General features: G+C 42.6%; 1 long non-coding RNA gene across 1 annotated transcript; it reads left to right on the forward strand.

Annotated features, from left to right (window-relative positions):
- The first annotated feature begins 1130 nt into the window (after positions 1 to 1130).
- On the forward strand, positions 1131 to 22686 carry LOC148108235 (uncharacterized). The gene is made up of 4 exons (XR_015728052.1): positions 1131 to 1209; positions 10512 to 10661; positions 12527 to 13497; positions 17847 to 22686. It is a non-coding gene; the product is annotated as an uncharacterized LOC148108235 (long non-coding RNA).
- The last annotated feature ends 67 nt before the right edge of the window (positions 22687 to 22753 follow it).

The raw sequence follows: 22753 nt of genomic DNA on the forward strand, positions 1-22753 counted from the left end.
TAGGCATCCAACTCTTGATTTCAGCTCAGGTCACGATCTCAGGGTTGTGAGATTGAGCCCCTCATTGGGCTCCTGCTCAGTGAGGAGTGTGCTTGAGGTTCTCTCTCTCCCTCTGCCCCCCTCCTCTCGAGCTCTCTCTTGCACAGACACACTCTCTCTCTCAAATAAATAAGTCTTTAAATATCTTGCTGTGCCATGGGGTAGGCAATGTTTAGCTTTAATAGATGCTGCCAAACAATTCTCCAGTATACACTCCCACCAGCAATATAACAAAGTTCCACTTGCTCCATATCCTTGCCAGTGTATTTCAATTTTAGCCATTTGGGTATATACACAGTAAAATATAATGATGGCTTTAATTAGCATTTCCCAGATATTGAATGACATATAGAGCATTTTTATATTCTTATTGGTCCATTTAGATAACCTCTTTATGAAATGTCTTTTACTTACTGATTTGCAGGAGTTGGTGTTTTATTTTTTTTTTTTTCTGAACACTAGTCCGTTGTTACATAGATGTATAGTAAACATCTTCTCCCATTCTATGGCTTATCTTTTCTCTCTCCTAATCATGTATTTTAAATAAATGGAAGTATAGAAGTTCTTATTTCTAATAAGTCCTAGCTTATTCAGTTTTTAAAATTTTATGGTTAGTAATTTTTGTGTCCTGATTAAGGATTTTTTGCCTAAAAATTCTCCCAAATGTTATTCTAGAAGCTTATTGTTTTACCTTTCTCATTTAGATGTATAATCCATGTGGAAGTAATGTTTGTATATGATGTGAGATAAAAGTTCAAGTTCATCTTTTTCCATATAAAGCATCATCCTTTGCCCCTAAATTGCAGTGGTACCTTTGTTAGAAATTAGGTGGCCATATGTGTTGGTCTCTTTCTGTATTCTTTATTCTGTTCCATTAGTCTATTTGTCTTGTCCTGAGTCAATGCAACTCTGTCTTCATAAGGAACTTTATCGTAAATCTTGCTATCTGGTATTATAAGTGTTGCAACTTTATTCTTTTTCCTCAAAATTGTCTTGATGGACTTTTCTATATTCTAGGTCCTTTACATTTCATATAAATTCTGAAATCAACTTTCAATTTTCACAGAATGTCCTGCTGGGAGTTTGACTGAGAGTACATGAAATCTCTAGAAGAACTTGGGGAGAATTGACATCTTAACAAGATTGAGTCGTCCGATCCATTAACATGGTGTATGTCTTCATTTATTTAAGTTGTCATTAACTTCAGTGCCTTGTACATTTTAGGATAGCTCTCTTGCACCTCTTTCATTAGATTTACTCCTAAGTGTTCAATATATATGACTATTATAAATGATATTTTCATTTAACTTGCTAATTGTTTATAATGAATATGGAAAAGTACACTTGATTTTTGTATATTGACATTATATCTAGCAACTTAGTAGATTCACTAATTAAATTTAATAGTTTCATTAATATAAATGTTTTAGGTACACAATCATGTCATCTGCAAATAATGGCTCTTTTACCTCATTTTTTCTAATCTTTATACCTTTTATTTATTTTTCTTACATTATTGCACTAACTAGGATTTTTGTTACAATGTTAAATAGAAGTGGGGAGCAGGCATCCTTGTCTACTCCAAAACTCAGGAAGGGAAAAAGCATTCAAAATTTCACTCTTAAATATTATGTTCGCTATGTAGGCTTTTTCTGTTATGTTTCTGGGTTTTTTGTTTGTTTTTGTAGCTATTCTTTACCAGATTAAGGAAGTCCCTTTTTAAAAAATATTTTATGTGGGGGCACCTGGGTGGCTTAGTTGTTAGGTGTCCGCCTTTGGCTCAGGTCATGATCCCAGGATCCTGGGATGGAGCCCCGCATCACACTCCCTGCTCAGCGGGGAGCCTGCTTCTCAAACTCTCCTGCTTCCCCTGCTTGTGTTCCCTCTCTCACTGCTGTCTCTCTCTGTCAAATAAACAAATAAAATCTTTCTTTAAAAAAAGATTTTATTTGTTTATTTGAGAGAGAGAGCACGAGCAGGGGGAGGAGGGACAAAGGGAGAGGGAGAAGCAGGCTCCCTGCTGAGCAGGGAGCCCGATGTCAGGCTCAATCCCAGCACCATCCTGAGATCATTTTTTAAGGATTTTTCCATCTCACTTCATAAGAAATATCAGTCTATAATTTTCCTTTTTTGTAATATCCTTATCAGGATTTAGTATTAAGTTTATGTTGATCTCTTAATGCAAGATGGGGAGTGTTCCCTAATTTTTTATTACATCAAAGAGTTTGTGTAAGATTGATATTATTTTTCTTAATTGTTTGGAGGAATTTTCCAATGAAGCCATATAAGCCTGTGGTTCTCTTATTGAAAGATTTTAAATCGGAGGGGGCAGAAAGGGGAGGATCCAAGGTGGTGGCACAGGAAGATCCTGAACTCACGTCCTCCCACAGACACACCAAATCTGCAGCTACATATGGATGATTTCCCTCTGAAAACTAAGTGAACTAATCTCCAAAACAAAGGATTAAAGACCGCATCAAGATGGGTAAGAGAGGCAGAGACACAATCTCATCAAAAAAGCCCACCCCCAGCCCAGGAACACCATAGGGAGGGACCACACCAGGCAGATACTTCACTCAGAGGAGCGAGGGGTTGGTGCTCCGTATCAGACACTCCAACCTCTCATATCTGCACCAGAAAGGCAAGACCCAGAATGTCTGACTGGGAAAACCCATGGGGCTGACATCCGGAGGTTCCCAAGTACTTTAGGAAACTTAAGATTCCCCTCTTGGAGGTCTCTCTCACCCCAAGACCCAGCAAAAAACAGCAGTTTGAAAAGCACCCATACCGTACATGAGGGAAATGTATTTGCTGATCTGGGGACATTGCCTGCAGGGGCAGGGGCAGGGTCAGTTGAGATGGTCTCTGGAGATGGAGGTGCTGGAGGACACCATTGTTGCACTCTCTCCACATGGCCTGCTGGCACAGGCAGGTAAGCTCAGAGGCAGCACTGTCCTGCCACCTTGCTGAGATTGGCAGGGCCATGCGGTCATGACACTTGCTGAGGTCAGAGGGCACAGTGGTTGCAGCACTCTCCCACTCCATAGCTAAAGTCTGCAAACATAGGTAGTTGCGACACTCCGCTGCCCCTGGCTCAGGCTGGCGAGTGCAAGAGGTCATGGCATTCTCCTGCTTTTAGCCTAAAGCCAAGATCTGTGCAAAGACTAGGCACTATCCAATGCATTTCTAAAGCCCATGGGTGATCAGAGTCAAGACTTTCCTGCTGCCTCTCTGAAGCTACTAGTGTGTCCCACCCCCAACACTCTCCAGCAGCCTTGCCAAAGTCAGCAGGCACTCTCAGCCCACACAGGGACACCCCTGATTGCCTGGCCCTGGTGGCCAAGAACACTTGTGTTCCAGAGTTCAATGGGACTGTAACAACCAGAAAAACAGTTACTGGCAGGCCACAACCCCCAGGGTGCTGCTCAGACAGCAGACTGAAACATAATCCCAGTCTTCCTGTGAAAAAGCCTATTTCCTCAGCCTAGAACTTCAGCCTGAGGGACAGGCCTCAGGTTTCCCACAAATCTAGAGGGTAAGGAGGCACTCCCAGGGAATGTAAGCAGGGAGACACCATCCTTCTGTACTCCCTTGGCCTTGCTACAGTTAAACAAGACTTCCCAGAAAGCTTATACACTTATCTGGAGCCCTGATTTTTGCAATTGTCACCCAGGGGACACCTCCAGATCTCCTGGTGTGGAGGGCAGCAGAGATTACAATTGCAACCCCACTGGACTGTGTATATATGCATAATTTAAAAACTGCGCCCTCAGGGTCTGGCTTCCAATCAAACTGAAACTAGGTACTAAGTGAAATTCCTCCCCTTGGATCACTGACAAGTCTTGGCACACTCTCCACAATGGGATCATATCAAGAATAAATCAGGCAGTTTAGACAAAGATTCAGGAGACAACCAAGAACTAGGGCAATGTTGAATGCGAAGGATAATCACCTAAACAAGGCCACTCCTTCAAGACAGAGAGGTAGACGTTTCCCCTAATACACAGAAACAAACACAGAGAGTCAAGCAAAATGAGGAGGAAGAGAAATGTGTTCCAAATGAAAGAATAAGATGAAACCTCAGAAAAAGACCTTAATGATAGGCAGATAAGTAATCTACCTGGTGAGGAATTCAAAGTAATGATCATAGAGAAACTCACCAAACTCAGAAGAAAAATGAGTGAACACTTCAACAAAGAGAGAGAAAACGTAAGAGAGGAAAGAAAGAAAGAAAGAAAGAAAGAAAGAAAGAAAGAAAGAAAGAACATAAGAGAGTACCAAATAGAAGTCACAGAGCTGAAGAATACAAAATTGAACTGAAAAATACATTAGAGGGGTTCAACAAGTAGACTGAATAAAGCAGAAGAATGAATCAGCAACCCGGAAGATAAAGCAATGAAACTCACCCAAACAGAGTAGCAAAAAGAAAAAACAGTTTTAAAAAATAAAGGTAATTTAAGTGACCGCTGGGGCAACATCAGGCACAATAACATTTGCATTATAGGTGTCCCAGAAGGAGAAGAATGAAAGTGTCAGAAAACTTCTTTGAAGATATAATAGCTGAAAACTTCCCTAACATCAGGACAGAAGCAGACATCTAGGTCCTGGAATCCATAGAGTTCCAAAAATGATGACCCCAAAGAGAGTTACACAAAGACACATTATAATTAAAATGTCAAAAGTTAAAATTAAAGAGAAACTCTTAAAAGCAGCAAAAGAAAAACAAATTGTTATATACAAGGGAAAACCCATAAAGCTATCAGCAGATTTCTCCGCAGAAATTTTTCAAGCCAAAAGAGAGTGGCACGACATATTCAAAGTGCTGAAAGGAAAAAGCTTCCAACCTAGAATACTCTATCCAGCAAGATTATCATTCATTTTTAAAGGAGAGAGAAGTTTTCCAGACAAGCAAAAGCTGGAGGAGTTTGTTAGCACTAAACCAACCTTTCATAAAATATTAAAGGGACATACTTAAGTTGAAAAGAAATGGAACTAACTAATAATAAGACATATGAAAGTAAAAATGTCCTGGAAAAAGTAAATATATAGTAAAGTTTGGATTAATCACTTATAAAGCTATTAAGAAGGTTAAAAGACAAAAATGGTAAAATTAACTAAAACAATAATGTAAAATTAAAAGATATAAAAAGTGACTGAAAAATATAAAACATCAGGGGGAGGGGCTCCTGGGTAGGTCAGTCAGTTAAGCATCAGCCTTCGGCTCAGGTCATGATCCCAGGGTCCTGGGATTGAGCCCCACATCGGGCTCCCTGCTCAGCAGGGAGTCTGCTTCTCCCTCTGCCTCTGCCTGCTGCTCCCCCTGCTTGAGCTCTCTCTCTCAAATAAATAAATAAAATCTTTTTTAATAAAATTTTTTATTATGTTAGTCACCATACAGTACATCCCAAGTTTTTGATGTAAAGTTCCATGATTCGTTACTTGCGTATAACACCCAGTGCACCATGTGATACATGCCCTCCTTAAATAAATAAAATCTTAAAAAATAAATAAATAAAAAATAAAACATCAGGGGGAGTAAAAATGTAGAGCTTTTGGATGTGTTCAAATTTAAGTTGCTATTAACTTAAAATAGACTGTTACAAACATAGGATAAGATATGTGAACCTTACAGTGTCCACAAAGTAAATACGCAAAAGAAAATGAAAAAGGAATTTAAACATAACACTAAAAGAAGATCATCAAACTACAAGAGAAGAGAGTAAGAGAAGAGAGGAAAAGAGGAACTACAAAAAACAGCTGGAAAACAATTAACAAAATGGCAATAAATACGTATCTATCCATAATTACTTTAAATATAAATGAACTGAATTCTCCAATCTAAAATGTGGAGTGTATGAAAGGATTAAAAAAACGAAGACATATCTATATACTACCTAGAAGAGACTCACTTCAGAAGTAAAGACACACAAAAACTGAAGGTGAAGGGATGGAAAAAATATTCCATGCTAATGGCAACAAAAGGAAAGCTGTTGCGGTTATACTCATATCAGACAAAACAGACTTTAAAGCAAAGACGGTAAGAAAAAACAAAGAGGGCACTACATAATGATAAAGGGGTCAATCCTGTAAGAAAATATAACACGTGTAAACACATATGCACCCAATATAGGAGGACCAAAATATGTAAAGCTAATATTAACGGACCTAATGGGAGAAATTGACAGCAGTGCAGTAACAGAAGGGATTTTAACACCCTACTTACATCAATGGGTTGATCATCCAGACAGAAAATCAATAAGGAACCATCAGCCTTAAATGATGTATAAATATATGCAGAGCATTCCATCCAAAAGCAGCAGAATAAAGGTTCCTGGCTGCCTCAGTCAGTAGAGCATGTGACTCTTGATCTTGGGGCCATGAATTTGAGCCCCACATTGGGCATAGAGATTACTTTAAAAGAAAAAAAAAGCATCAGAATATACATTCTTCTCAAGTCCACACAGAACATTTTCGATAGATCATCTTTTTGGTGATGAAAGAAGTTTCAGTAAATTCAAGAAGACTGAAATCTTATCAAGTATCTTTTCTGACTACAATGGTATAAAACTAGGCATGAATTACAAGACGAAAACTGGCAAAATTACAAATACATTGAGATTAAACAACATGTTACTGAACAACTACTGGGTCAAGGAAGAAATCAAAGAAATGTATTTTTTATAAAGATTTTATTTATTTATTTGTCAGAGAGACAGAGCGCACACAAGCAGGGAGAGCTGCAGGCAGAGGGAGAAGCAGGCTCCCTGCTGAGCAGAGTCCTATGCGAGACTCGATCCCAGGACCCTGGGATCAAGACCTGAGCCAAAGGCAGATGCTTAACTGACTGAGCCACCCAGGCACCCCCCAAAGAAGAAATTTTAAAAATACCTAGAGACAAATGAAACCAGAAATATGGCATACCAAATCTATGGGGTGCAGCAAAGCGGTTCTAAGAGGGAAGTTCACAGCAATACAGGTCTACCTCAAGAAATAAGAGAAATCACAAATAAACAATTTCACTTTACACCTAAAGGGACTTAAAAAAAAATAAATGAACCCCAAATTTAGTAGAAGGAAGGAGATAATAAATCATAGCAGAAATAAGTGAAATAGAGACCAACAAAACTAAAAAAAAAAAAAAATTGATGAAACTAAGAGTTGGTTCTTCAAAAAGAAAATCAACAAACCTTTGGCTAGACTCACCAAGACCAAAAAAAAAAAAAAAAAAGAAAAGAAGGCTGAAATAAATAAGAAATGAAGGAACACATGTTACACCTGTCAGAATGACTAAAATCAAAAAGACAAGAAATAACAATTGTTGACGAAGATGTGGGAAAAAAGGAACACTTGTACACTGTTGATGGGAATGTAAACTGCTATAGCCTCTATGGAAAAGAGTATGGAGGTATTTAAAATAGAAATAACATATGATCCAATAATTCCACTATTGGGTACTTACCCCTAAAAAACAAAAACATGAATTTGAAAAGATATATGCACCCCTATGCAGCATTGTTTACAATAGCTAAGATATGGAAGCAACCTAAGTGTCCATTGATAGACAAATGGTTAAGGAAGATGTGGTGTATTTATATGCAATGGAATATTATGCAGCCATAAAAAGGATGAGATCACGCTATTTGAGACAACATGGAAAAATGTAGAGGGTATTATGCTAAGTGAAATAAGTCAGATTGAGAAAGACAAATGTCATATGATTCCACTCATATATGGATCTTTTAAAAAAAGGAATAAACAAACAAAAAGCAGAATCAGACCTATAAACACAGACAACAAGCTGATGGTTGCCACAGGGGAGGGTATGGGGGGATGAGCAACGGGTGAAGGGGAGTGGGAGATATAGGCTTCCAGTTATAGAACAAATAAGTCACAGAAATAAAAGGCACAGCATAAGGAATATAGTCAATGATATTATAGTAGTGATGTATGATGACAGATGGTAGCTACACATGTGATGAACATAGCACAGTGTATAAACCTGTCTAATGACCATGTTGTACACCTGGAACTAATGTAACATTGTGTGTCAACTGTAGTCAAAAAAGAAAAGGAAGGAGGGAAGGAAGGGAAACCATTTTTTAATAAAGTCACTGATGGGAGTACCTGGGTGGCTTAGTCGGTTAAGCATCTGTCTTTGGTTCAGGTCATGATCGCAGCGTCCTGGGATCAAGTCCTGCATTGGGCTCCCTGCTCAACAGGGGTCTGCTTCTCCCTCTCCCTTTGTGCTTGCTCTCTCTCTCTTTCAAGTAAATAAATAACATTTTTTTTAAAAAAAGACATTGATGAAAGAAATTGAAGAAGACACAAATAAATGGAAAGATATTCCATATTAATGGACTGGAAGAATTTACATTGTTAAAATGTCCATAATATCCAAAGTGATCTACAGATTGAATTCAATCCCTATCAAAAAATTCCAATGGCGTTTTTCACGAACTACAACAAATAATTCTAAAATTTGAATGGAACCTCAAAAGACCCCAAAAAGACAAAATAATCTTAAGAACAAAGCTGGAAGTATCATATTCCCTGATTTCAAACTGTACTATATAAAGCTATCGTAATCAAAACTGTATGGTACTGTCATAAAAACAGACACATAGATCAATGAAACAAATTAGATAGCACAGAAGTAAACTCATGGATGTGTGGTCAGAAAATGTACAACAAAGGAGGCAAGAATATACAATCAGGACAAGACAGTCTCTTCAGTAAACGGTGTTAGGAAAACTGGACAGCTACATGCAAAAGAATGAGACTGGACCACTTTCTTTACACCGTTTACACCAATTAACTCAAAATGGATTAAACACTTGAATGTGTAAGACCTGAAACAGTAAAACTCCTAAAAGAAAACATAGGCATCAGAGGGCAGGAGGGTGGGGGACTGGGATAGGCTCGTGATGGGTAGTAAGGAGGGCACGTATTGCATGGTGCACTGGGTGTTATACGCAACTGATGAGTCATGGAACTTTACATCAAAAACTAGAGATGTACTGTATGGTGACTATCATAATATAATTAAAAAATATTTTAAAAAAACAAAACAACAACAACAAAAAAACATAGGCAGTAGGCTCCTTGACATCAGTCTTAGGAATGTTTCTTTGCATACTGATAATTTTTTAAATCAATTCTGATGATCTTTGCCTTTTAATTGGAATGTTTTTTTGTATTTAATGTAATTCCTAATAGAGCTGGTTTCAAGTCTACCATTGTGCTATTTGTTTTATATTTAATCCATACATCTTCTTTTGTTTCTTGTTTCCTGCCTTTTTTGTATTACTCAGTTATTAAATTTTTTTCTCCCTATTATTTTGTTATATATTCTTTTTTTTTAAATTTATTTATTTATTTGACAGAGAGAGAGGCAGTGAGAGAGGGAACACAAGCAGGGGGAGTGGGAGAGGAAGAAGCAGGCTTCCCACCGAGCTGGGAGCCCGATGCAGAGCTCGATCCCAGAACGCTGGGATCATGACCTGAGCCGAAGGCAGATGCTTAACGACTGAGCCACCCAGGCGCCCCTATTTTGTTATATATTCTTGTATTATTTTTCTCATGGTTATCCCAAAGATTTCAAGATATGCATCCTTGAATTATAATCTGTAAATTCCTGCCTTTACCACTTCCCAAACAATGCAAGAACTTTCCAACAATTTAATTCTCTTTACCTTCTCCCATCCTTTATGCTATTTTTGTCATATACTTTACATCTGTATATTATAACCCTCATAAGCATTTAAAAAAAAACAGTTGCTAGCAGGTGGATGTGAGGTCATTTGAAATGTGAATAAATAGAAGCCAAGAAGACAAATTCAGTGTTGTGGAAATTTAAAAGGAAAGGGACAAATTCTAGAGAATTTTCAGAGAAGCAAATTGCAAAACTCAGTGAGTAACTAAATATGGGGAAGACAAGGCTTGAAAATGACTCAAGGTGTTAAACTTGAGACTCAGGGAGGAAACTGATGGATACATATGGACAGGCTGGGACTGGGATGTTAGGGTTTGGGTGGGAAGAAAAAGCATTGAGCTCAAGTTTTAAAATGAGTTTTATGTGAAATTGGGACCTAAAAGATGACATGTCTGGAAACACGACCAGATTTGGAAATCCTCTAAATATAATACCGCTTTTGTTGGAAATTGTGTAAGAAATGAGTTTATCAGGGGGCGCCTGTGTGCCTCAGTCGTTAAGCGTCTCCCTTTGGCCCAGGGCGTGATCCCAGAGTCCTGGGATCGAGCCCCACATCAGGCTCCTCTGCTGGGAGCCTGCTTCTTCCTCTCCCACTCCCCCTGCTTGTGTTCCTTCTCTCGCTGGCTGCCTCTCTGTCAAATAAATAAATAAAATCTTTAAAAAAAAAAAAAAAGAAATGAGTTTATCAGGGCACTGAATATAAAAGAAGACATATTCATTCATTCCTCAAATCTTTATCAAGTGTCTACAATGTGTCTAGGTGTTCTAGGTGCTGAGGCTATAACAGAGAACAAGTCAAACAAAATTCCTGCCCTCCTGGAGCTGACATTCTAATGGGAAAATAAAGAATGATTAGTGGATGGAGTTGGAAGAACATCATTAATTGAGACAGAGGAGTGCACCATATGTAGTAAGTACAATCTGTAAGGATGCCGTCCATGAAAACTAGGAGTTGGAAAAAGGCCTGAATAAGGCACTAATACTGTATTTTAACATTTCTCAAACTTTGCTGTTTGCTCAAACTTTAAAATCTCATGGGAGTTCCTAAAAATCCTGATGCCCCGTCATGCCGCATCTGTTACATAAAGATGCATGCCGGTGTGCACCAGTCATCAGGATTTGTTTTTAAGAGAGCCAAAGTGGGGAAACTGATGAGGAGAACAAAGACAAGAGAAGTATAGCTCAAATTAAATCTCCTTACAGCTTGTGACCCACTGATAAATACCTGAGACATGCAGAGCGTGACATTGTTCAAGAAACTCATGGCTGCCTTCGTGCTGATGTTTCATTACAGACTAAAAACAACCTTATCTTGACAAAAGCGAGACCTCCAAAGTCCCGCAGACCCCCCTTTCACCGTACAGAAATTCCTTAGAAACTTACGTTATCTCTACCCACCCTTCCTCCACAAACTTAACATATATAATCAGTCACTTCTCACAGTCGCCAGGTGCAGCTCTTTCTGCCCACAGGCCTCGTCCCCATTCTATAATAAAAGCAGCTTTTGCACCATACAACATCTCAAGAATTCTTGACCATTGCACTCGACCGCGCACATCAGGAACCAAGGCCACATTTCATCAAATTTAATATCCTATGAATTATAAGCAAGAGAAAACCCTGCCAATTAAACTCTGGCAGAATGCTTAAGATGCCATCAATTTAAGATGCATCTCAATTTCAGAGATGTTAAAAAATGGCAAAATAATCAGCATTTCAGAATTGATGGAATACTGTGGACACACGTGCATGAGCAGCCACGGGATGAGAACCACCAAATTTTCCCAGGAGCGTACTTGACCTTAGAACAGAATGAATAATTGAGAGTTGGATTCAGAACAGCACATGTTCAAAATTTCGGTTTGTCTCGATAAGAAAATTAAACAAACATGTTCCCACCATTCCTCCTCTTTCTAGGTTATCTCGGTTATCTCACTTTCCCTCAGCCACCAGGGACTAGGAACTACGAGATCCCACTGTGCCTGGAACACGGACGTTGTTTCCTTAGTGCCACCAATTCCCTTCTTGACAATTGCATCCCTGGCGGACATACATACTGATGTTCTGAGCTTTTTATAAAGGTTCTCAAAAGTAGCATCAACACCCCCCTCCAAAAAAATATCAATCCTGACACTTTATAAATTAGGAACTGCTAAGTTCCAAGATTTTAAATCAAATATTATCCTCAAACCAGCTTCCTATCAGTAAGACAGACGGAGCTGTCTTACAGACAAAGAGTCTGTCAAAACTTCCACTATAATCTGCCAGTATGAAATTGGTCAGAGGTCAAAGGTGTGAGGATATTGTTAAAGAACAGAATTCAACCAAATAAATTTGAGGATCTAATTAGCTTTACTCAGTGATTCATGAGTCGGCAGCATCCCATCTAGCAAGTAGAGAGTATGCTCTGAGGAGTTGTACAAAACAAGGTTTTTATAGAAGAAGCGTGAGCAAGGAAGTTATTGGCAAAAAGAAAGAAGGAAAGACAAAGAAGGAATGGAGGGAGGGAGGAAGGGATCGTTTCTGGCCAGGACATCTTCTTTTGGGGAGGAAGGGAAGAGGCAAGGTTTTCATCATGCAGATGACCTCACCAGGGCTGATCAGGAAATTTCAGGCTGACGGTTAAAAGGTCACATTCCTGGAATCGGTTGAAACTGTAGTTAAGTCTTGGTTTGCTGTCGTGGGGGATGGGAGGGGGATGATTCCATTTGGGGCTCGTTTTTTCTTTTTCTAACATTATTATAATCATAATAATCCCCTTGTGTGCACCTCTAGAAATTCCCAGCATGGACTAAGTCAGCAAACTCCATTAACGGAGACAGCAGACCCGAACTGGGGAAAGGACGACACCAGCAAACCCCAATAAATGGGGACTGTGGACTAAAACAGTCGACAGGATTTCAACGTGGAAACGCAAGACTGAACCAAGGGCTAAGGACTGGCACTTGGTTAGAGCCTTCAGTAAGTCTAGATTGACCCCATCTTGGAAAGCCAATTAGATCGGAGCTCAAAACAGAGAGGAACTCACTGCCATGGAAGCAGTGGGAAAGAGACTGAACTCCAAAGGGGGTGCACAGGCTCCACATCTGTTTTTTAGGGAAGACGGTAAAGCATTGACACTCGAAGCAGGAGAAGCCTGGTGCCACAAATGGGAGGCTACCTTTAAGCATGAGCAGTCCCCAGCCCCACGCCTTCCCACACCCTGGCACACCTACCCAATCCTGCCAGGCCCTGGGGGCATCACCTCCGGGAAGCAGGCAAAGACCACGTGGACCATGGCTGCAAAACGCATTAGGAAATACACCAAGAAAACTGCGTAGCGAAGCATTTGGGAACAGTGTCCCCACAGTGCCAGCCAGGTTCTGGGAAGAGTTGAGCCATCCATTCTGGTCCCGTGACAGATCTCTCTAGAAGGAATGCTGTTAAAACTCTGCTTTGAGCTGCAAAAAATTAGGATTTGCATTATTATGGCCCCGGGAAATTGTATGAAATTACTTCCGGCCCCACAGAGAGAAATCACTGCAGCTGCCCGAGGCTATGCCCCCAAGTGACTCTCCTCTCTGCCAGGGGAGCACTGGGCTCCTTCCGCTGTTGTAGAGTGCGTCCCACTGGATTCCTGTTGGTTGTGTTTGTATTTGTCTCTTCTGAGATGAGGAGAAGTGGCAGAAAACTCAGCTTCATCCCCAGCACGCAGCACAGCCACTGGCGGGAGGCAGAATCTCAGTAAATGATTGTTCGGAGAACAAGTAAGTGAAAGAGCAAATAAATGTGGGTCAGCCTTACTCTGTGTGTGTCTTTCCATCTCTGTCTGTCTGTCTCTGTCTCTCTCTCTCTCACACACACACACACACACACGTGTGTGTGTGTGTTTCCTTGGTTATATCAGAGTCTCAGATATAGTTGAAATTCTGCCCTAATCAGAATGATTTCTTTTGGGTCCCCAGACGTGGGATCCATACTTTTTGCTCTGTTGAGGTAGGAAGATGTCACTGCATTCACTATAGGACTATAAATTCAGCATCCAACAGAATGGTCAAAGCTCAAAAGGCTGGCCAGCTTCTCAAATAACCAAGGACCAAAATGGCAGCACCAACGTTACTCGTCTTCCCCATGCCTTGGGGGAGAAGGGCGGGTCTTGCTGACCCAGGAAACATTCTGACCCTCCAGGCACAGCTTTGCTCCTGGACCCACCAAGTCAACCCTAGCGATTAATGGAGATCAAGTGGTGCGACCAGATTGCCTTCACGTGCTGGGACTGCTTTTGTTTCCCCTGGGACACTTCCCAAATGGAGTTTTCAACCCCCAGGAAACCTGTCCTGGTCTGGCAAAAATGCGGACTTGGCATGCTTACTGCATTTCCTCTCCTTAAGGCCCTGACCTTTGGAGCCTTGCCCCGAGTTGCTGCTCAGCTTTGTATTTCACAAGCCTGCTGTGGACCAGTTCAGGTCATCCCTGCTCTGCTCCTGCACACCCACACTTGTCCCCTGCCGTTCTCTTACACGTAACAAGCCACACTAACTCCATTTCTCACATTTATAACCACAAGGCTCTTACAGAAGATTTCACTGCCAAGATTCAATCAACACTAGAGGTTAGGTAACATGTTAGTCTGAGCACAATCTCAAGGGGTGCTGGCACCAGCGATCTACACCTGGAGGAGAGAGAAATCTTGAAATGTGTCTTAGCCAAGTAGAAATCAGATAACATATCTGACAGGCAAATTCAAGATTACAGTAGGCCTTCATCTGGCCTTAGCTGGGATTAAATTTGGCTACATATGAAAGAAAACCCCAACTAACAGAGACTTAAGCACGCAAGGTTTTATTTTCTCAAAAGAAGTGGGAAAGTAAACTGACAACGCTGATGTTGATAGTTCAAAGAAGCTCTTTTCAGCTTTTGCCTCTGAAGTGACCCTGATTCTCAGGTGTAAGATGGCTGCCAGAGCTCCAGCCATCATACCCATGTTCCAGGCAGCAGAAGACTTCCCAGAAGTTGCACACAATACTTTCATTTATATCTCTTTCAGTAGGATGTGGTCACATATCCACACCCAGATGCAATGCAGCTCAAAGGCTGAAAGAAATATAACCTTTATTTTGTGAATAATTGTAGAATATAGACCTGTTTACAAGACAACTGACCTGATCTCTTCAGAGGTTACTGTTCTAGATTTTAAAAGACAAAAGAGACATATAGGTGAGCCTTGACTGACTGTGGGAGATATTTTGAAGACAATGAAGAAAAATGGAATATGTTAGATGATATTTGAGAATCATGGCTGGTTTCCTTAGGTATGATCACAGAATTATGGTTTCACAGGAGCATGTCCTTATTTTTAGAAGATGCAGGGTATGAAGTACTTAGGAATGAAATGTCCTGACATCTACCACTTCCTTCAGAATGGTACATCAAAATACAATATATCAATAGCTAAAAATATCGATAGAGAAAACATGGAAAAGATAGTAAGAATTACTGAGCCTATACTATTCTTCAACTTTTCTGTATGTCTGAATTTCTTATGATAAAAATTAGGCGAGAGCAATTCCCCGTTTGGTTTGGCCATCCCACAGTCTTTCACGTGAGGTTGGCTGCCTCTTGGAGAAAGGGAATGATGTTCCTATGGGCCCTCTTGAGTCACGCAGTTCAGAGGGTCTACTGGTGGGTTGGTTCCCCACAGTCAGCCAGGGTACATTCCAGTGCTTTTGAGTGTGGAGAGAGAGGACTACATCTTGGCCCTCAGCTTCTCCAAGGGCCTTCCCCCATCACCCAGGATACAGCATGGCAGCAAGGACCCAGGAATGCCACCACCCATGGGAGATAACAACGTGGCAGAAGGTAGAAAATGAATCCACTACATAAAATCATCTTATAATGTGAAGGCATCGGTCTTCTATTAGGACACTACTGGGTAGAGTACAACAAATGCTAGACCCGAAACTAGAAGAATCTACCCTCCCTCCACCGTTTCTGCGCGTAACGTCTGTGGAGCATTTCAGCTTCGTCCTCTGCAAAATGAGGAGCGTGACCTCTGCTTCCCCTACCTCACAGGGCTGTCGGAGGCCCAAAGAAGATATCGTGTGTAATTTTCTGTAAACTTACACATGTACAAGATCATTAGGAAGGTGACCTTCTTGTCCAGACTCCTTCATCCCATTAGGCTCCCATGCAATTATCCACAGACACCAGGACCAAATGACATTTTCAAAATTCTGCTTGTAGTGGTTTAGAAATATCTCCACAACTATGGACTATGAGAAACAAACTGAGGGCCTCAGAGGGGAGGGGGGTGGGGGAATGGGATAGACCGGTAATGGGTAGTAAGGAGGGCACGTATTGCATGGTGCACTGGGTGTTATACGCAAGTAATGAATCATCGAGCCTTACATCGGAAACCGGGGATGTACTGTATGGTGACTAACATAATATAATAAAAAAATCATTAAAAAAAAAAAGAAATATCTCCACAAATTCTTTGGTTCTCCTCCCTTCAAAAATGTAACCATATTTCCCTTCCCTTTGAGTGTAGGCTGGACTAAGTGACTTGCTTCTAACATAGGGTTGCCAGATAAAATACATGACACCCAATTAAATTTGAATTTCAGATAAACAACAAATCATTTTTAGTGTAAGTATATCCCAATATTGCATGGGTTATACTTACACTAAAAGTGTATTCATTGTTTATCTGAAATTCAAATTAAACTGGGCATCCTGTTGGTTCTGTTTGTTAGTTTTGCTAAAACTGACAGCCCTCTCCTAATGAACAGATTGAAGCGGCATAAGTAACAGTATATGACTCCAAAACTGTATCATAAAAGGCACTGTAGCTTCTACCTTGCATTACTCTCTTGCATTACTCACTCTGGGAGAAGCCAGATGCCATGGTTTGAGGATCCTTGGGCAGTCCTACGGAGAGATCTACTGACATATCCTGCCGACAGCCAGCACCTACTCCCGAGCCACAGGAGTGAACCATCTGGAAGTGGATCCTCTAGCCCCAGTTAAGCCTCAGCTGACTGAAGCCCCAGCCAGTGTCCTGGTTGCAATCTCATGAGAGATGCTGAGCCAGAACCACCCTATAAGCTGCTCCTGAATTCCTCACCCAGAGATGCCTTGTGGGATAATAAATGATCAGTGTGTCAAGCTGCTGGATTTCAGAACTTCAGGATCAGCCCTGGCCGGCACCGAGGTGTCTACAGAAGTTTCCCCGCCTTTCCCAGGCTCTGAGCTTTGATCACCATACCCCATTCTACCACCTTATTTCAGACCAATCAAGTGCCCAGGAGAAGTATGTCTGAAGGCTTTTTAAAAAATTAATGGTACACAGTACAGTCTACCTGTTCAAAGAAGATGAACTTTTTTTTTTTTAAGTAGGATCCTTGCCCAACATTCCTGCTCCCATCCTCATGGATAACTGGACAAAATGACTGGCTACAGAGCTAAACCAGAGCAGCCTATCTGAAGGTCAGCTGAGAAATGGCTTTTTTCCCAAACACTGGATGCGTGTGACTTGATGTACCTACCCCTTTGAGGAGAACCACGGCCAGAAGGAACCCCAGCCCTTTCTGATACAATGCTGTGCCCACTTGTGGGCCTCACCGGCGGGAGGCTGACCTGAACAGGTGAAAATGGGAGAACCCAGGAAAACTATTCCCCTTCTGTTTTCCTTCCCTGGGGTCTGACTAGTAGAAGACTCTCTTTCTCTCTTTCTCTCCCTCCCTCTCTCTCTCTCTCTTTCTCACACACACGCAGAGACAGAGACAGAGAGAAATGGATGTGGCAGTCACCCTGGCTGCAGCCCAAAGTGGCTTGCTAAACCCACAGTTCCAGTTTTCTTTTTCCACAAGGAAGAGACATAATGTAAGCTATTCCCCAGGGAGAAAGTAGAGAAGAGCAGCTTACTCCTGACCCATACTCGGAAATTCCCATGTGGAGCAACATAAGAGGAGAGGGGACCCTCCCTTACAAAGTTGGAGAGAAAGTATGAATTGGCATACCTCACTCTAATGGCATTTTAGCAGTTAACTACCAACAATCTGAGTGCATATAACCTTTGCCCAAATGATAACACTTCTGGGAATCTATTTTACAGAAATTCTAGAAGAGCAAAAGATGCATAAACCAAGAGACTCGCTACAGCACTGCCTGTGATGGAAAGAGTGAAGACAGCCTACACGCGCCCAGCATCAGTCATCATTGGTGGGTCTGTGCTGTGGAAACCCTCAGTTCTGTTAAAAAACGCACGGCAGATCTAAGAGAAGAACACTGGAAAAATCCGTGATGGTAAGTGAAAAAAGCAAGTTGCAAAATAAGATTTAACTTATTAACTGCTTATATGTAACTAATGTAAAACTGGCCAGGCCAGTTATGCACGGAACACAAAACCTAGGGGTGAACAATGTATCAGCAAATGGTATCAGCAACTCTGCGCACCATTCCACTCAACGATCCTGGGCCCCAAAGGGCTGGCTACCCAGGCATCGTCAGTCTATGTCTCCTAGCACTGTGGGCTTCTCTGGGCTCCTGGCATCATTTTGAGAATTAATAAGAATTGCTACTCCTTATCCCACGTGGCCCCTGAACGCAGTCCAACTACTTACTCTGGTCCTCGAGGGAGAAGCAGCAGCCTGTTGCAACTGTGCTAAGAAACAGAATGTCAGTCTCCAACAGAGAACCTTCCGAAGGGTAACTCTTCCTGATCCCTTCCCTTTCAGAGCAGTTAGTCATAAAGCCAGTAGGTGGCACAGAGCAAGGCAGGTGCCTGCAACGGGCCAAAAGATGAGCAGGTGGCTCAGAGTATCGAGCCCACACAGAACGAGGAGGGTGTCCACAAAGGAAGTGGAGGGGGCACTTGGTGTGGAGCATCAGAGTCCCGGCCAATAAGGAAAGTGACCACAGAGCGGGGACAGGCCAACGCAGGGATCGGAGCTTCAATGGTGTGAGGAGGATGTCTCTGCGGGGAGCAGCCCAGAGCCGGTGTCAGAGCTGCACAATGTCAGGAGGGCTGGGGGATGGCAGAGGGTGGCTGGTCCCAGGCAGGGGGAAGGATGCCCACACACTGCAGAGGGTAGGAACTGGAAATAAGATCTATAGGAGAGGACGGACCAAATAAGGAAACAGAGTAAACATTAAGAGAGCCAGGTTTTCCATTGTCAGAGAGGGAAGTCACAAATATAAGGAAGGGAAGAAACTAGAATGAACGTTATGGTTTGGGATTGGAATTGAAGGCATCAGTCTGAACTCATAGTTTTCAATATATAGAAACGTGGGGGGGTGCGTGTGTTTGGGGGGGCGCATGTGTGTGCACGCACTTACACACGTGTATATTCCCTAACTCTGTCCACTGAGAGGGCCTGGGAGCAGCAACCCCCCAGTGGCATTGAGCACCCCCCGCATCCAGATCTTGATTTCCTTTTTTTTTTTTTTTTTAAGATTTGATTTATTTGAAAGAGAGAGACAGCACAAGCAGGGGGAGGGGCAGAGGGAGAGTCAGAAGCAGGCTCCCCAGTGAGCAGGGAGGCCGATTCGGGGCTCAATCCCAGCACCCTGGGATCATGATCTGAGCCGAAGGCAGACGCATAACCGACTGAGCCACCCAGGCGCCCCCAGAGCTTGATTTCTAATCATTCTACAATAGAAGGAACCAGGGCTCCTTGGAGGAGTAGCTGGTTCCTGGGCTGGGACAGGGAAATTATCTGATAAGCCTGGAGTATTTTGGGTCAGAAAGCAAGGAGATGCTAAAAGAATACTGATGACATGTAAAAAAGACACACAAGCCACCTGAAGAGACGTCCATTGGCCCCAAATAGAGGACAAATTAGGCATCAAAATATGATAGTAATAGATTTTGAGCCTCTCAATAAAATTGAAACCTATGAGGCCACACTAATGTAAATGAAGGTTGGATGAGGAACTGATGATTGCATAGTTTCAAAGTACCTCCCTATAAAATATTTCTTAATTACCAAGAAAAATAAGTCACTCTGCAGTGGGCAAGCCCGGCAGACACACCTCTGAATGACCCACGTGAACATCACCAGCAATGGGACAGACGGCTGCGTGTCCCCCGGCAGGACGCAAGGACACGGCTCTGCTTCTCGGATGTTCCTGCCATAGCCACAGAGCCTGAGTCCACTCACGGCAGAACACCAGGCGAACCCAAGTGAGGGAAACTCTACACAACAACTGGCCTATCTTCTTCAAACGCGTCAAGGACATGCAGTCAAGGACATGCAGTCAAGGACGGGCAGGAACTTTTCCACACAGGAGACTCAAGAGACGGGACAAGCAAGCGCAGCATGCGCTTCTGAGCTGGACGCTTGCACGATGAAGGACCGGATTGGGACAACTGGTAAAACACTGGCCTGGAGGAATTTTCTCTTGTGTGTATTGCAGTCCACAAACTCAGTGGTCTGAAACAGTCACTATCAGCTCACAGTTCCTTTTTATTTATTTATTTATTTTAAGATTTATTTATTTATTTATTTGAGAGTGTGTGTGAGTGGAGCAGGGGTGAAGGGACAGAGTCCCTAGGCTGACCCCACACTGAGCACAGAGACTGACGTGGGGCTTGATCTCATGACCCTGAGATCATGATCTGAGCTGAAACTAAGAGTCGGAGGCTCAACCGACTGAGCCCCCAGGCGCTTCCAGCTCACAGCTTGGTATCAGTAGTTGAAGCTCAGCTGGGTTCTTTTTTTTTTTTTTTTAAGATTTATTTATTTTAGAGAGAGAGCCAGAGAGAGAGCCCGCCAGCAGAAGGAGGGGCAGAGGGAGAGAAATTTTAGAGCAGACTCCCCCCTGAGCACGGAGCCCACTCAGTCCCAGGACCCCGAGATCATGACCTGAGCTGAGCCTCAACTACTTAACAGACTGAGCCTCCCAGGTGTCCCATCTGCTGGGTTCTATGCTCAGGGTATCACAAGGCCAGGATCGAGGTGTTGGACAGGCTGGGTTCTTACCCAGACACTTTGGAATCTGCTTCTGCGCTCACTCAAGTCTTTGGCAAAATCCAGCTCTTTGTGGCTGTAGGTCTGAGATCCATTTCCTTGCTGGTTACCAGCCAGGCGCCAGCACCTTCCTTCTCATGCCCCCCACCCGTCTTCAAAGCACCAACACTTTGATCCCTTCTGATGCTTCGAATCTCTCTGATATCTTCTTCCCCCAGAGAAAATGCTTGCTTTTAATTGGACTCATGTGATTAGACTGGACCCACCTGAATAATCTATCTTCAAGGCGGCTCCTCCGTTAAGCCATGTAACTTAACAGTCACGGGAGGGATATCGCATCACGCCGTTAGGTTCCAGAGATTAGGACAGGGCATTGGGAAGGGGGGAGGCATGGTAGAAGTGCTGCCTACCACACAGCCCGTAGATGAAGTGACGTGTCAGTGCTCATCTCCTGACTTGGATGGCTGTGTTGTGGTTGCGTAGCAGAATGCACTTGTTTGCAAGAAATCCACACTACAATACTCAGGATGATGGAGAATCAATTTACTCTCATACGACTCGGTATTAAAAAACAGTTCTTTGTATTATTTTCCTAAAATTATTCTATACATGTCTGCGCAGAGAGATAAAAAGAGAGCTATGGACACGTTTGTATATCAAAAGAAAAATATCTGGAAAAATCTAGAAAGATTCAAGAGTTACCTGTGATTACCTCTGGGAAATGGAGTTATTTAAGGGGGAAAAGAGGTCCACAACTTCTATTTGGGGGCTATTTTTAAAAAAGAAAAAAACAGGAGAAAGGTCTTTGAAAAGGAGAGTGGGAGACTGGCTGCTGGTTTCATGGCAGAGAGTGAGCGGACACCAAAGGGCCGGGCTGAGGCCAAGATTCAATGCTGAGACAACGGGACACATGAGCGCTGTTACCGTCCTGGGCCTCTCACAGAGTGACCGAGAAATCGAATTTATTTTTATTTATTTATTTTTTTAAAGATTTTATTTATTTGACAGAGACAGAGACAGCCAGCGAGAGAGGGAACACAAGCAGGGGGAGTGGGAGAGGAAGAAGCAGGCTCCCAGCGGAGGAGCCTGATGCGGGGCTCAATCCCAGGACCCTGGGATCACGCCCTGAGCCGAAGGCAGACGCTTAATGACTGCGCCACCCAGGCGCCCCCGAGAAATCGAATTTAGAATAAAATCTGCATTGAGGTGATGGGAACAAAGGTAATTTCCTGGCGGCTGTGAGGGGGGCCATACCCCAACAGCACTGCCCAGACAAGGTTTCCAGCTTCTCTCCGCCATTTGCTTTTCAGTATTGAAAAGACTGGTGTTGCTCAATCTCTTTAACGATACGCCTCTTTAGCATCTTGTCTACAGTCTGCAAGCACCTTGAGAACCTGTCTGCCCGATGGCACCCCAAGTCACAGATAATAAAGAAAGGAGACAGCAAGCACATTTTCCTGTGATGGGTTGAATTGTGTCTCCCCAAAATTGCTATGTTAAAATCCTAACCCCCAGAACTGCAGAAAAGTGCCCTTATTTGCAGAGAGGGTCTTTCCAAATCCTATCTTTACCGAGGGAATCTAATTAAATTGAGGCCATCGGGGTGGGGCCTACTCCGACGTAACCGGTGTCCTCATACGAAAAGATGAGGACCCAGACTCACAGAGGGAAGACAATGTGAAGACAGAGAGAGAATGGCTAACCCACGAGCCCAACTCTTGCAACTCTATGTTTGAAATTTAAAAAACTTTAAATAAAAAAAAGTAAAGATAGAATGAGAGAGTCAGGGGCGCCTGGGTGGCACAGCGGTTAGGCACCTGCCTTCGGCTCAGGGCGTGATCCTGGCGTTCCGGGATCGAGCCCCACATCAGGCTCCTCCGCTATGAGCCTGCTTCTTCCTCTCCCACTCCTCCTGCTTGTGTTCCCTCTCTCGCTGGCTGTCTCTATCTCTGTCAAATAAAGAAATAAAATCTTTAAAAAAAAAAAAAAAAAGAATGAGAGAGTCAAGCTCGTCGGAAGCCCGGTGCAGATTGCAGGCAGCAGAGGCCAA

This window comes from Ursus americanus, chromosome 21 (assembly GCF_024610735.1).
Source record: "Ursus americanus isolate L20-20 chromosome 21, mUrsAme1.1.p, whole genome shotgun sequence".
NCBI lineage: Eukaryota > Metazoa > Chordata > Mammalia > Carnivora > Ursidae > Ursus > Ursus americanus.